The sequence below is a fragment of the Dipodomys merriami genome, unplaced genomic scaffold (genome assembly GCF_024711535.1).
Source record: "Dipodomys merriami isolate MVZ:Mamm:240054 unplaced genomic scaffold, mDipMer1.0.p SCAF_708, whole genome shotgun sequence".
NCBI classification, from domain to species: Eukaryota; Metazoa; Chordata; class Mammalia; order Rodentia; family Heteromyidae; genus Dipodomys; species Dipodomys merriami.
In genome coordinates, this window is record NW_027206300.1 from 80095 (window position 1) to 97063 (window position 16969).

The 16969-nt window shown below is 35.5% G+C and overlaps 1 long non-coding RNA gene and 1 pseudogene across 2 annotated transcripts in view; one reads left to right on the forward strand and one right to left on the reverse strand.

Moving 5' to 3' along the window:
- Positions 1-16969, forward strand: part of LOC138817928 (uncharacterized) — a 139604-nt gene that overhangs the window by 79812 nt on the left and 42823 nt on the right. The window lies entirely within an intron of this gene.
- Positions 6223-16303, reverse strand: LOC138817932 (GATA zinc finger domain-containing protein 1 pseudogene; annotated as a pseudogene).

Here is a 16969-nt window from a genome sequence, read left to right on the forward strand (position 1 = left end):
TGGGGTTGTTGCTGCAGGTCTAACTGATGATGTGCTTCAGAAATCTTTGGAATTGTTTTGCAGAAGGTATTTTAAATAGTTTTGAGTGGTTAGCTAGAGTCTCCTCTATATTGCTGCCAGCCAAACTTAGTGGGTAAATCTGTTAGAATCTAAACAAATCAGACTACAGATAGAAATGTGGATAGTAAAAACTCATTTGTTTCATATGTAAAAAGGACACTATTAGAAATTGTATTTTAACATCATCTTAAACAATAGTTTCCTTTTTCCACCTGCCCAAACACTTACTGCCTACTGTATTGATAGTCAGGCAGATCTGGACACTATAAGATTATGATAAAGACCTTGGTGTTAATTTTAACAATAATCAAATTGATGAGATTCTGGGAAACTTTGAAAGTGTGGATGAAATACAGTTTGGGATGTGAAATGGCCAACAGATTTTGGGAGCAAAAATTTTGGGGTAGTGTATTACAATGAATATAAATGGTTAATCACATACTCATATGTTAAGAGTTTTGAAACCCTGAAATTCAGTCCCCCTAACTCAACAAAATTGTACTAGTAATGAGATCTGGGTTTCATAAATAAAAAAATAAATGTGTACTAATTATTTCCAGGCAAAATGTGGACCCATGGGCTGTCCCCAAGCACAGTCTAGTGGGTTGTGAGTTAAAGGACATTTTTAAAATAGAATATCCTTTTACTTTTGTGAACGTTTTAGAATTTTATTGATCATTTCACATTAATTTCAGTCCTCACACATTTGTACAACAAACTTCATTATTAACGTTTATTTATGTGTAATTTTGATCATAGTGACCTTATTTTGTGATATGAAGGCTAAACAATCTTTATAGTTTAATTATTTGTTGTACCGAGTGTTCTTTTACTTCCAAGTTCAGTAAAATAAGGAGTTTTAAAGACAATCTTGAATTCTTTCATATGAAGGATGGGACAGGGAGATAAAGAGGAAAATTATATTTTTAAGAATTAGGAAAGAACAATATAACAGTTTGCTAAAATTATAGCAGTGACCATATAAAGATGAATTTTACTGTATGATCTGAGAGTTAATATTAGCAATTAAGTTTGGGGAAATAAGAGCTTTGTATTGTCAATATCTTGACTATCATGTAACCTCAGTCATGCTTGGAAATTTAAGTTATTCCAAAGTTAATGGATGTAGCTTTTTTTTTTTTTTGGTCAATCGTGGGGCCTGAACGCAGGCCTGAGCACTGTACCTCAGCTCTTCAACTCAAGGCTACTACTCTACCACTTGAACCTCAATGCCACTTCCAGAATTTTTATTTTTGGGTCCGGTCGTGGGGCCTGAACTCTGGGCCTGGGCGCTGTCCCTCAGCTCTTTAGCTCAAGGCTAGCGCTCTACAACTTGAGCCACACTGCCACTTACAGCATTTTTCTTTTTGCTTATGTGGTGCTGAGGAATTGAACCCAGGCCCCCAGGCATGCAAGGCAAGTGCTCTACCACTGAGCCACCTTCCCAGCCCCACTTCCAGCATTTTCTGTGGTACTGTGGAATCAAACCCAGGGCCTCATGCATGCAAGCCAAGCACTCTACAACTGAACCACCTTCCCAGCCCCTGATACAGCTTTTGAATATGTTTGTTACCTGATAGGTTCTGACATTGTGGAAAGAGCCATTGATTTTTCTGACATCATTTGCTCAGAATAGATTGGTGAACTAAGAATTTTATCCATGTAGAATTAATTCAACTGTTCAAAAAAAATTAAAACAATTGGCCATGCCAGATGATTTATGATATATTACAAGCCTTTAAATTATTATCACAACTCTCTACACAACACCAGATCATATTTAGGAGAAACTTACACCCAAATCAGGTCCTATACTCTTCACATTTACTACTAAGTCTCAACAGAGAAAACACTATGAGGCACAAACTAAAACCAAGGCAAACTGGACCTTAAATAACTACATGTGAAATCAAATTCAGGAAAATAGAGATAATTTTCAGAGAAAAAGTTCCTTTCTTAGAGTAATCAACAAAGAAATATGCAAAATGAGAGCTATAGAAACATGAAAAAAATTTCAAAAGCCAAATGAGATGCAGTTCAGAAATAGCTTCATAATGTCAGTGAATAATAGGCCTGACATATAATTCGCAATAGAAATTCAGAAGAAAAAATAAGCACACACATATTTTTAGTGTACAGTATCCCTGATAAAAGCCATAGTATCACTAAGAAAATCCATAGTCCAACAAAAATAGGAAAATTTGCTGTAATAGTGACCCAATATCATCGAAGGTAGAAATATATATTAAATTTGTACTAATAGTATTAAAAAAGATGGCCAATAAAATATGTAAAATTGTTTAATGTAGATTAGCAAAAATATAGTACCTATCACATTTCCTACTCCTGTGAAATTATTTATATATAGATTATGGGAGCCCTTGGAAAAATAAATACCTGGAAGTGTAACACATTAAAAAAAGTTTTGCAAACTAATAGATGATAAATATTAACAGAACAGTGGAGAAAACTAAACAAGGCAGTAAACTCCCATGTGTCTTTCTTCATATAGAATAATTCATTCATATTTTTTTAAAGCTAGAAAGTAATACTTAACACTGACATTGTAGAAAGATCCATCAATGCTTCTCACATGGTTTGTTCCGGATAGATTGGTATAATTAGAATTCCATTTTATTGTACAATAAGTTTAATTAAACAATTGTCAAAAAATTGGGAAGTGCTTTGTAATACTTATAGTGAATCAAATTTCCATATGATAAACAATATTACTTATAATACTCCCACTAGCTATTTAACAATAGCGTATTCAATAGTATTCTTCCAAAACTAATTCATCTTATCATAGATAGATAATATAATAATGAGCAAGACAGGGAAATATTAGCAGCATAAAAATGCACGTTATCGAGGAATTTAGAAAGTGAATGTGAATTATTGAGGGAATGAAAATCTGACAAGATACCACTTGCAAATTTTTAGTAGTTACATGGTCATCATATTTCAGAGATACACCAAAGACAGTGACTGACAAATCTATGGCAATAGAGGCACTATATCTAACCAGGAAACAAAAGCCAGACAAACTACTACATATAAAACTGCAAAGAAGTCACAGTACTTCACAGGGAGAGCAAAATAGCAATATGCAGTAAGGACATATATCTTTTCCTTCCAAACAGAACTCTACATTATGCAACACTTGTGGCTCAATTGAAATTAGATATCATGATGACACAAGATTATGGCCCCAGGTCATTAAGGACCAAGAAAATAATTTCTTCCAGAAGGGTTACACAGAAGACAATTTCCACATACATCAAAACGTACATATTTTTGAAAAATATATTTGGCTAGCTTTGAGTTATTAAACAATATGGATGCTGAGTGTTGATGCTTCATGCTTATAGTCTTAGCAACTCAAGTTGATGAGATTTGAGGATCTAGGTTCAAAGCCACCCCAGGGCAGGAAGGACCATTAGACATGTATCTGCAATTAATTGCCTGAAAACTGGAAGTGTAGCTGTGGCTCAATGTGGTAGAGCCCTAGCCTTGGAAAATGCTCAAGGATAGTGCCCATGCCCTGAGCTGAAACCCCATGCTGATCAAGATAAAAACAAGCGAGACTTATTACCATATGATGTATGGTACCTTTGCTGCAGTACATAGAGCTGTGTCCTGAAGAGTTCGCTGGTATCCAGATTGATCAAAACCTGGTTAGCTAAAAAGCTGGGCACTAGTGGCTCATGCTTGTAATCCTAGCTACTGAGGAGGCTGAGATCTGAGAATCTTGGTTTGAAGCCAACATGGGCAGACAAATCCCAGAGACTCTTATCTCCAATTTACCAGCAAAATGTCAAAAGTAAAGGCATGATTCAAGTGGTAAAATGCCAAGTGTGAGTTCAAGCTCATATACTGACAAAGAAGTGTCTGCCTGGAAATGGTGGACACAAAGATGGGATGCTAGCTTGAAAGGGCCAGCCAGGGCTCCTCATAGAGGAGAAGATACACAAGATGAAGAGAGACTTGCCAGAAATTGTTCCGAGGGCAGAATATATCCACCCCAAAACTGGGAAATGGGGTCCTGCCTGGTCGAAGATCCCCCATCATGGCTGATTGAGCTGTATCAGCCAGGAGTGGGACTTGCCAGAATTCGTTCTGAGGGCAGAACAACTCCACCCCTAAACTGGGAAATGGGGTCCTGCCTGGTCAAATAACCTCCCTAATCCCTGTTTGAGATGGGTTAGCCCCCATGGCCCAAGGAAAGCAGCATGCCCCAAACCTCAGAACGGCACATGCCTCATGGAGTAAGGCACCTCACTGTCTGCACGACATGCAGAAATCATTGCTGTGGTACTTGCACTCAGTATGTAATTGAGCAACAGGCGGTATGTATTTACAGGCTGTCACAGATGGTGAAGCCTTGTGATCACACAAATGGACACATAATGTTTATGAAATCAGTGGCAAAGATCTTTAGAGTTAGAAGAATTTAGAATTAGAAGAAGCTCACAATATGTAGCATAATTATCAAATTCAAATTGGCCTAACAAATTTATAATTCAGAAAATAACTACAGCAACCAGTTAGTTATATTAACACAAAATATTAAGGTAGAGAGCCAAATATTAAAACCTACAGTGACACAAATAATCACAGATATACACTTTCATCTAGAACACACAAAAAGGGTAAGATGGCACAAGTAAAATTCCTAAGCTGCCAAGTATTAAAATACAAAGGAAAGAAAGCAAAGGGACAATGAATAAGGACCATAAGGTAAGATCACACCATAGGAGATTTCAACTATACATAGTACGTATGAGCACCTGTGGAGGACAGTAAGAATAAGAAGAGTAGCTGGCATAAGATCAGAAGTAAGGATGTGAGGAAGTCAAAATCTTACTGATAAAATTGAAATTTAAATAGAATAAAGTCATAAAAAACATAACATAATAGGTGTACACATCTAATTCAATAATAAAATAGTATAATAGATATAAAATATGTATGTCATATATAGAAAACATTGTATAGAATAAAATTTCAAAAGAAGAACTTTACATACAAATCAGGTACATTTAATTATTAGTAACATGTATAGAAAGCTTTAATATTTTATTTATAAGAGAATTAGAGTAATTATCAGAATTTCCAGCTTTACAGATAAACTTTCTTCAGGCCTATTTTAATCTGAATTAGAAATAATCATTAAAGGAAGCCCACACTACTTTTTTTTATTGTTGATCAAGGCAACATTTTACTTGATTAAACCTTTGAGGAGAAGTTTAAAACTGAATATTTTGTAGTTATATAAAAATATAATCCATTTTTTGAGTTTCTGGAAGTAAATTATGAATAAAAACAGATCGTGCCTACTCCTAATGGTCTCTCAGAAATTGCATCCTTTGCCTGGGAAGATACACAAACAGAAAGCTAACATTCACCTTCAAATACATTTTGTTTTCTCTAAGTCATGACTTTTTGAGGCATGAATCAAGCAGTACAATGCCAAGTGTGAGGTTCAAGCCCACGTACTGACAAAGAAATGTCTGTGTGGAAATAGTAGACACAAAGATGGGATGCTAGCTTGAAAGGGACAACCAGGGCTCCTCATAGAGATGATACAGAAGATGGAGAAAGACTTGTTGGAAATTGTTCTGAGGGCAGAACATATCCACCCCAAACAGGGAAATGGGGTCCTGCCTGATCAAAGAACCTCCATCATGACTGGTTGAGCTGAATCTGCCCCATGCTAGACTTGGCAGAATTTGTTAACAATTACTAGGTCATTGGGAACACACTTTTTAGTTTCCCATATAAGAATTTTATGGGCTGAGCTCTGGCGGCTCCTGTAATCCTAGCTACTTAGCAGCTGAGGATCATGGTTCAAAGCCACGCCAGGGAAGAAAGTCCATGAGATTCTTATCTCCAATTAACCACTAGAAAACTGGAAGTGGAGCTGTGGCTCAAAGTGGTAGAGTACTAGCCTTGAGCAAAAAGAGCTCAGAGACAGCACCTAGGCCTCATGTTCAAGCCCCACGACCGACCAAAAAAAGCAATTCGTGGAAGAAGTTATCTTCTTCAGAGTTGTATAAATATAAGAAAATGAAAAATCCACTTTTGGGTTTGTTTGTTTTGAACCCAGGGTCTTAGGCATGCTGGGTAAGGGATATATTACTGAGTTTCCCAGCCTCGGATTTAGTTGTAACTACAAGTGTTTGGTAACTGTCTCCTAATCATTATTGCAGGAGTAGGTCCAACATGAGTCCATATATAGCCCTTTTCTGGTCTGGTGGAGACAGTGGGAAATGGTGGTGACCTTGACTTGAAATACTCAGACGGTGCATGACAAACAAATTCCAAGTATTCCATCTTCCTGGGAAGGTCTTCCTCTGGCCATATGATATGAGACAAAGGATCAAACTGATCTGTGGGGTTAGAGAGAGTGGGAATGAGCTACATCAGTGCTGTGCTCTTCTCTCAATACTGGTCGTAGATAAAACCCCTGATCTGAGCATAGTAGAGCTTTCCATGTTGATTATCAATCACAGAAACATCATCACCATTTTGGTAATATACTCCGTTGTAGAACATTGATTTTGCAGTGATGATGGTGGAAACAGATTCAGGAGCTCTGATGGGATTTTTTAATTTAAAAATATGTCTTCAATCTTTACTAGCCATACAACCGACAAGGGTCTCATATCTAAAATATACTTGGAACTCAAAAAATTAAATCCCCAAACAACAAATTCTCAAATAAACAACTGCCCAATAAATAAGTGGGCTAAAGACATAAAGAGAAACTTCTCTGAACAAGAAAGAAGGATGGCCAATATACACATGAAGAAATGCTCAACATCACTAGCCATAAAAGAAATGCAAATCAAAACAACATTGAGATACCACCTCACTCCAGTTAGAATGGCAAAAATCAAGAACTCTAACAACAACAGATGCTGGAGGGGATGTGGACAGAAGGGAACCTTACTTCATTGTTGGTGGGAATGTAAACTTGTTCAACCACTTTGGAAAGCAGTATGGAGGTTCTTCAAAAGACTTCACATAGAGCTCCCCTATGACCAAGCAATCCCACTTTTGGGCATTTACCCAAATGTTTACAAACAAGACCACACTAAAGCTACCAGCACAACTATGTGTATTGCAGCATTATTTACCATAGTTAAGATATGGAACCAACCCAGATGCCCTTCAGTAGATGAATGGATCAAGAAAATGTGGTATATATACACAATGAATTCTATGCCTCCATCAGAAAGAATGGCATTGCCCCATTTGTTAGGAAATGGAAAAACTTGGAAAAAATTATATTAAGGGAAGTAAGCCAGGCCAAAAGAAACACAGGTCCCATGGTTTTCCTTATTTTCAATATCTAGTGTATGTATGAGTCAAGCCAAAAAGGTCAGATAATGTGATGGTAGGAAAATGAACCCTTAGATATGTATTTTAATGTTTTTTTTCTTCTTTCATGCATGTGTTTCTAACGCATTTATAAGATTATTTCTTTTTTGCTTTGTATGTCCCTCCCCCACATTATTACCCCCACTTTCATTATATTATATTTGATGTCAGTATAACTTGTGGAGGAGATGGGGAAAAACAAGTCGTTTAAGGATTCAGGTGGACCTGTTGCAACAATGAGAAGTACAAATTTTCATGTCAATAACGAGCTTTACAATGTCCTTGGGGGATAATGGGGGAAGGATTGGGTGGGGGAGAGCGGGGAGGTTGGGAAAGGAAGTGAAGGGTAAACAAAGGAGGAGGCTGCAATGCTTGTTAAGAAATGTGTGCATTATCCTGCCCATGTAATTGTAACCCCTCTGTACAGTATCTTCACAAATAAAATAAAATAAAATAAAAATAAAAATATGTCTTCACCCTTTTCCTTTAGTGGAAACTTTCTTTCTGGCAGCTTTTTAAATAAATGAATAAATAGAAATAATCAGAAACAAAATAATACAGTACCTTATATGGTGCTTCTCAATGAAAATAGATTAATTCAGTAAGTCTTGGTGGTCCAAGAGGTGAAAATAGCTATGGAGCAGCATTATCAAAATGAGCATTGAAACAAAAAATAGTCAATGATTTCAACCCAAATGACTAGATTCACAAATGAAGTAATCTTTGGCCATACTGAAATCCACTGCCCTCTGGATTACTGTAGCTATAATAGCAAGCAGCAGTGTCACATCCTGAACAGAATTCAGTAAGATTAGCATCTGCAGTTTTTAGTACAACTCTAGCATTCATGTTTGTCTGAACACTAAGCTGTGATAAAATTGTGATGAGCTATCAGCTTTGTGATGTCATATGCACACAAATTTATGCCAGTATAACTATCACATGTTAATAGTCTTATTCTCTAAGGCATCTTATTGCCCCACTGTTACTATTGAACCTGTACCTAAAATGCAGTCACTAACTCTTCAGTGACTAACAAAATGAAATGTAGCATAGATAGAAAGCACCTTTGCCATATGGTTCCCGCATGGATGGAATCTGGTAGATAAACCACATCACAGTTGGCAAAAATTTCTCCATAAAAGTTGAGTGTATGACATGTGATTCACATTGTGTTCAAAGTAGAAAAAATTACTTGACACCAGAAAACTTGGACGAAATTGGACAAAAGTCCAATTCATATAAATTAGAATGAAAAGAAATTGGCTTCTGTATAAACATACATATGTTTATACATATACAGTGAGAAATAGAAACATGGCAACCTCATACCCTAGGTCAGTTATTGCATGTGTGGCATACAAAATTTAATTGGCATATAAAGATATACAATCCATGGAGCCATAGCAGAAAAATGAGTTTGGAGAAATATATACAATTATAAGCAGTTTTGGTATCTTAGAGTAAATATGAGCTCATGGTGGAAAAATGTTATTTTTTCCATTCTAGTCCTCTTAAGGCATGAATAAAATAATTAAGAAATTTAAGATATTAAAAACATAGCAGCTAATAATGCTTGATATGAAATGTATTCATTACCATCTTCATGTAACTGTAACTCCTCTGTTCAGTATTTTTACAATCAAAAACCAAAAAAATGAACAAAGAAACAATAAAAGAAATTAGCATGCCATTGAAAATGTTGAATAAATACAGAGGATTTTATGTAAGGGGATTCAGTATCTAGGTACAGATGACAGGTAGCACCTAAGCTACCTATCTCCCTCATAATCCAGAAAATGTTGCTGGCTGGAATCTCAAAAATGAACTCTGTGCTCTTTGCAAAGAACTAATTCCCTGTCACATAATCTTCAGTGAGACTCAGGGAGGGAAGGGAGGATACAATTCTCAATCACTGTGATGATAACGAATTGATACCCTTCCATTCCTCGTTTTTCCAAAGTGCTTGTTATATTTATTCTTGAACTTGAGTCTTGATTTCTGAGTTCTAATCCTAGCTCTAGAAAATGTGTCCTGCTTTCATGCAGCAGGTATAGAGCAAATGGTAATGGAATAGATTAATTTATATATTCCATTAACAAATGCCTTGCTACCTCTTTAATTGAAGTTTTCTTTTGGTTAAGTCATGTGAGTCCAAGGATGTAATTGTGCTGTATCTTTACTGAGGTTGTTTATGAAGAAGATGACCATTTGGATTTTTAGTCACTAGAAGCAGGAAAGGGATTATATTTATAAAGGCAATAGGTGAATTGAAAGTGAATAGATGTACTTTGTGGTAGAAGATGAAGTGAACTTTTTGAGTGAGCTGTTGGAGGAGTTTATTTTCCTTCAGTCGCTGGAAAAGTTCTTGCTAACCAGTAGATAATATTGGTTATTTAATAATATTAGTTTATTAATCTTATATGTTGAGGTAGGAAGCAAGAAATGAGAATGAGAAATACTGGCAGCAACTTTTAATATCTTAGAATAGTACTTTTAAGTTAAGATAAGTATTACTTTATCTTACCAAGCTGCCTTAATTTTAATGTTTGCTACACTGAGTAAAAGGCCAACTGATTAAAGAACATTTGTGCATTTAGTACTTTTTATACATATTTTCAATGGGCATTCTAGAAAATTTATGACAATTTATATTACTCTCAGTAATACATGAATTTATTTCATTTGATTACAAATATGTTTTATTTTGTCTTTTGTGCCAGTACTGGGGAGGAAACTCAGGGCCTTACTGGTGCTTTGTAGTTTATTGTCCTCTACAACTTGAGCTATAAACTCTACTTGTAGCTTTTTGGTGTATAATTAGAAATGAGAGTCTTAAGGACATTCTTGCTTGGGCTGTCTTTGAGCTAAGACCCTCAGCCTTCTGAGATGCTATGATTAAAAGTGTGAGCCACTACTGTAGAACAGAAAGATTTCATTTTAGCGAGTTTTGAAAAACAACTAAAAAAAGTTGTAGTATTCATTTTGCTGCCTGCACACTTGTATGTAAAGGCTTTAAAACCTTTTAAAAAGTTTATGATATTAACTATCAAATGTATTGCAAATTAATTTTTATAAACCATAAATATATCTGTTGGGTTTTTGTCCATCTCATGGAAGATGGACAGGGTCCGAGGAAAGGTAAGTGGGCCACTTGCCCATTCCCCAGCCTCCCTTAGCCTCAGAGACAGACAGATGCAGCAGGGAGTCAAGTCAAGCAGGAATTTATTATCACACAACAAACATTTTTAAAGCAAAAAATCCTGCATGGCATAAAAGGGGAGGAAAAGGAACTAACCAATCACTGTAGAGGTCACCCTATCATGCATATAAAAATGATTTTTTCAAATATTTTTTGGTATTTTCTTACTTTTTATTTTTGTGTTTTGCTTTTAGATTTTTCCCTGACACCACAGTTAGAAAACTTGATGTCTGTTTTCTTCAAATGCTTTCATGACTTCATTTAAACTATATATGAATTTATTTATATTTTAGCTATGAAATACAGATTTAAATGTAGTATCTTTCCTATCATTGCCAGCAACATACTAGTTATTTGTTGGGGTGTGCTTTATGTTAGAACTGGAGCTCAATGCAGGATCTCATTTCCTCTTTGTTCAAATCTGGAGTTCTACCACTTGCATCACAACTTCAGTTTTTTGCTGTGCAATTGGAGTAAGAGGTCTGATTGACCTTCTGGCTGTCTTTGAACTGCAGTCCTCATATCTCTATCTCCTGAGTTATTAGGATTGCATGTGTGAACCTCCAGTAGCTGGCTAGCAGTTAGGTATTGTTATTAGCATTATTTTCTCTCTAGTTGAAACCACATATTTTAAAAAATAGGAAAATTGATTGAGGGCTTTGCCTCATTTCACTTATTTTCTCTTTATTTTGGTTTATTTTTCCTACCACTGAGTTTACGGATCCCTAGGTTGGATAACTTGTTAAAAATTGATAAAAATCAAAAGTCTTGCTGACTTCTTATTCCCTCTCCTGGTCCAGAGAACTGTTAGCATTCTTCCCCCTCTATGTACTTTTCTACTTTGACTTTCTTCTGTGTGGTTTCTTGGTTATATGCCAAATTTTATCTTCCCTTATTCCCCTTGAGAATCTGTTGCTATGTTATGTGTCCCTGAGTTATTACTTTTATTTTTTCTTTGAGTTGATCACATACAAACTTTTTTATTCTTATGTTTGTTTGGTTTTGTTTTCCCACAGAATTTTATTATTTTAGCACAGGCTGTCCATAAACACTCAATTGTTCTGCCTTAGCACCCAGCATGTTGAAAATAAGAAGCATTTGTCACCATGCATAGTGGTTTCTTATTTGTATTTTTTATTTTCATGCTTGTTGTGTACTTATTTACCAATTTTTGTACATATCATACTATTGTGTTGGAATCAAGGACTTTTTAAAATACAGGATATGACATTTTTAGAACTTTAGTGTTGTTTGAATTCATTTTATGTGTGTGTGTGTGTCATGGATCATCTCTTAAATATATGTACAACTCTTCTTACTTTTATTGTCATTACATCACTCAATATTCAATTTACTTTAACTCAAGTACATGAAATTTGTTCATGATTTCTCCTGTACCCTGTAACACTAATAGAATCTATCCTGTACCCTTGACTTTTGAAAAAAAATAAGTAATTAGTATAAATACATGAATTTTCCTGAGCGACTTCCTGTTCTAGAAGGTTATAATTCACAGAGTAGGAGTAATTCAGAGATGAAGGGGAAGTTCTGTTGGAATAATTGGAAGTATTTTACAATATTGGTTGGGAAGTATTGAGAGTAGGTATTTACAGCACAGGTTAGTGGGGAGATGAAATGAGTTATTCAGGGGAGGGGAAAGGTATCTAATGTGGTATTGACCCCGTATTGTGAAACTGTGGAGAAAAGAATAAATGCATACACAGATGTTTAGGTGCAAACTTCAGCAATAAGGAGTCTGAGGAATGACAAGGAAAAAAGCGAAAGGATAATAGAAGAAGAGAAAGAAGTACATTAGCCAATAGGACATTCAGAAACAGGAAATAGAAGGCTGAAATAAAAAACACAGCAAAGGAAATAGAACAGAAAAACAAATGATCATTATTTGAGCAGATTATTAGGAGGTAGTTTGTTATTGATAAAAATTAGGGAGTGGAGGTGGGAGATACATGAGTAATATATATTACTGTATACAGGGATTGAAACTCAGATATGATAGCAATAATTGTTGGGAAATATGGTTCTGATAAGATGATTTCCATTAAAGAAGTGTGAAAAAGAAAAAAAGGGGGAAAAGTTTGGTGATATGAAGCTCAAGGATTAAATGGAGAAGGTTGATTGGTAAGATTCTTATCTCTAAAACCACCAGAAAACCAGAAGTAGAGCTGTGGCTCAAAGTAGTAGAGCATCATCCATGAACAAAAGAGGTCAGAGACAGTGCCGAAGCCCAGAGTTTAAAACCTGTGACTGAAAAAAAAAAAAAAAAAAAGAAAGAAACAAAAAGAAAGGAAGAAAGGAATAATTGGTGGCTATTATATTTCAGATACAATCATTTCCCTTAAGAAGAGCAAGGAAGAAAAAATGGGGAAAAGTGTGGTAAGATTGAAAGGTGAATCACCTCCTTCTGATTTACAACTTGGAGAAACCAGAGATAATCTTATACAGATTAATAGCTAATAGGCTTACAAAGAGTAATTTTAAGAATCTTTAGCTGTAGCTTTCCTTGTTAAACCAGACTCTAGAAGATAGTGTACTGTCGTTCTCCAAAATACTTTTCCTATAGTAGTTGCTGTCAGTGGTCTTTTCAGGCTGTTGTAAGATGGCTGCCCATTCTCCTCTTTAGGTTTCTGGGATCCCTTAACATTTTACACAGTTGGGATCTACAGCCCAATTTGAAAGAGGATTAACTTGTAGAAACTATGGTTCAGATGTGATGGTTTCCATTTTAAAAAGAAAAAGAGAAAGAAAACAGAGAGGGAGGGTGCAATATGGAAGTCAAGAATAATACATAGATGGTTGATTGGTGTGATTGATAAGTCTGGCAACGAACAAATAGACCACCCAATACGTTTGAACCAATAAAGTGTCAATGACTGATTGTCTTTCATACAGCAATTGTGAAGTCTTAGTTGATTTTATAATGTCTTCTCTGTACATTGCAACATGTTTAGTTTTGTTACCCTAAGAAGTCCTCTTAAGTGGACCGCTTAAAAATATTTGCTTTCTCAGAACCAATTGCCATGTTTTGAGACAAGCAGCTGTTTGTCATAGAACTTAAGGTTTTATTTTGGTTGATAATGAGGCCTCAACTGACATAGGAGAACAGGCGTGTGTATGAATACAGTTACCCAGTGCTTTACTCTCAGCTAAATCTGTTAACTAATGAATGAATAAATAGCACTCTGTGGTAGCCATTGTGTTATATTTATTTTGATGGCAGAAGATGATATAATCATACTGAGTGGAACAACTGAAGAACCTTTCAAGAAGAGAGTAGCAAGTTTCCAGGTTTAGTAATTCTCTGTAGCCTATGGTTGGAGGTGATCACACAAAGTAGAGAGACATGATTCAGGAAAACTAGGTAAGGGAAAGCAAGAGAACAATTTTATTCCTTTGACTTTTCTTATTAATCAGTTATCAAAGAATTTAAAAGGAGTAATAATTTATGCTATACATTTGATTTAAAAGTGTTTATATATATATATATATATATATATATATATATATATATATATATATATATATACATATACATATATAATACACACAACATTTTCATTATCCGCTCAGAAAGCATTGGGCGGTTTGATTTCCTTGGTTATAGAAAACTGTGAAAAAAGAAACATAGATGTTCAAGAGTCTTTACTGCAAACTGACTTGTAATATTCAGGATAGATGACCAAAAATGGTATTGCTTGATCACAAGCTAGTTTTATGTTGAGTTTTTAGGAATATTTAATCTGTCTTCCTGAATATTACACTACATTCATTCCCACTAACAGTATACTAAAGCTCCTTTTTCCTCAACTCACAACCAGCATTTATTTTTTGTATACTTGATATAGGATGCTTTCACAGGGGTAAGATGAAATCGCAATATAACTTTGATTCATATTAAAATGAGAATTTTGAGCATTTCCTCATGTCTTTATTGGTAATTCTTTCTTCTTTTTGTGAGAAATTATGTGATTTCTTTGTCCACTCATTGGTTTACTGAATTTAGGACAGCTTAGTTTGGGAGTGCCTTGTCTATTGTGGATATTATGCCCTTGTCAGATGTATAGCTGATAAAGATGTTCCATTTTGAGATCTTATGCCCAGATAAGGATTCCCAAAGACCACCAAGGAACTGATTCTGATGCAAGCACACGAGAGTCATTTATTGCAAACTCCAGCCTGGACTCACAACAGGCACCTGTGGAGCAGGTCAGAGTTGAGAGCCCTGACTTCCCAGTTTAGCAAGGGTAGGGGGTTTCCAACTTAAGGGTTACATGATTGGTTGAAATTTAATGAGTGAATCTTGTAACAATCTTATTGGCTGGCGTGCATGAGCTAAGTTGTTAAGCAGCAAACTATGTTAACTATGTTATCTTAAGAAACATCTGGAGCTTTAGGTACCTTCCTGTCATCCACTGATGGCTATTGCTAGGCTGTAGCTAGGGCAGAATGTTATTAGGACATTTTGCAGTTTTTCCAGGAACCTGAGTTCATACTTTCAGTAAAAGTCCTCACAATGGATACTTTCAGTAAAGGCCTTCACAATGGATACTTTCAGTAAAGGCCTTCAAAAGTCCAGAATGGCTGTACTTTGGCTATCAGTACATTGATTTTTTTTTTTCTTGATTAAATTCAAACTTTGCTGTACAGACATTTTTTGCCTTGTTACAAAATGATTTCTCAATTATCAATAAGCTGAACCCCTGGTCTGTATTCAGAAAGTTCCTTCCTAATATGCCAGTAGTTTTAGTGTTCCTCCTAACCAGTCTTGTATTTGTTTCAAGATTTTAGGTCTTAAATTGAAGTGTTTGTTCCATTTTGAGTAGACAGTGTGACAGTCAAGAGATCCAGCTTTGGTTTTTTTACATATGGATGTGTTATAAGGTGAATCATCCCAGAAGCCACATTTTTTAATATAAAATATTGGAGTCTTTATTATACAATTAGCAGGCTACAGGCAGACCGTAGTTACAAAGGCCTGCAGCACTCAACTACACAAAACAGAATTAGGAAAAACGAGAGAGAGGAAGAAAAGAACAAAAACAATACCAGCAAGCTAATTCAGCTCTGATGGAGAACAAAATTTGGGATGCCATGATGACCAGAGACAAGCCAGAAGACAGGACACAGGACAGGATCATGGAGACATGTTGGTAGAGGCAGCTAGGCTGGTCTGGGCCTAAATAGGGCCCAAGCCCAGGGCAGGGCCACAGGAAATTCCCAGTCCCAGGCAATGGACTGACAGATTCATTAACTTCTCAGCCAAGTGCTGGCTACAGCCTCCATGGTTCCAGGCATGCCCATCACCTGGGAGGTAGGTGATGGGTGGGGGCATTTCCTTCCCCCAGCAAGAAGACAAGATGCTAGGTCCTGCCACCCAACCTTGTAACCAATAAGGTGCCAGCCATATTCAAATATCCAATTTTCCTAACCCCATTGGTTAAAGATTGCCATTTTTTCCAACATGTACTTTTTACTACTTTTATCAAATCCCAGATGCATGCAAGTATATGGGTTTATTAATGCGACTTCTAGTTTATACTACTGGTCTTCAAACCTATTTTTGTGCCAGTACCAATCTTACTTGCTACTGTAGCTCGTTGTAAAGTTAAAGTTTTGGAATGTCATACCTTCGTTCATTATTGCTAATTTACCCAAAATTCCTTCTGTTGTTCTAGAACTTTCATTAGAATTTTTATATTGTCTTTATCTCAGTCAAAAATGACATTGGGATTTTTATGTATGTTGTACTGAATTTGTAGATTTCCTTTGGCAGTATGTCCATTTTCACAATACTAATTTTGCAAGTCTGAGAACTTGGAGGTATTTCCACTCCTAATCATTTCTTCAGTTTATTTCTTCAATATTTTATAAGTTTTAGTTGTAGTGGTCCTTCAGCTGTTAATATATATAATATATATATTATATATATAATATATTATATATATAATATATATATATACCAAGTAATCTATCTATCTATATATATATATTGATTACTTGGTATTTTAATTTACTTTTTTCAGAGTATTACAAACAGCATTTCTTTCCCAATTTAATCCTCAACTTCATTTTTTTTCATATATGGGAAAGAATGGATTTTTTCTCTTTCCTTCCTTTACTTTTCCTTTCTTTTGCTGCTCATTTGCTGTAAGTATTCATTGGCTTCAGCACCTGAGAATGAGGGGTTTATCTAGGTACTTCAGAAGTAAGTTTTTATCTGTTTATGAGGATAATTTCCTTACTTCTTTCCCTCTTTGGGTTCCTTTTGTATCATTTCCTTTTATTGCTGAGGTTAGGAATTTC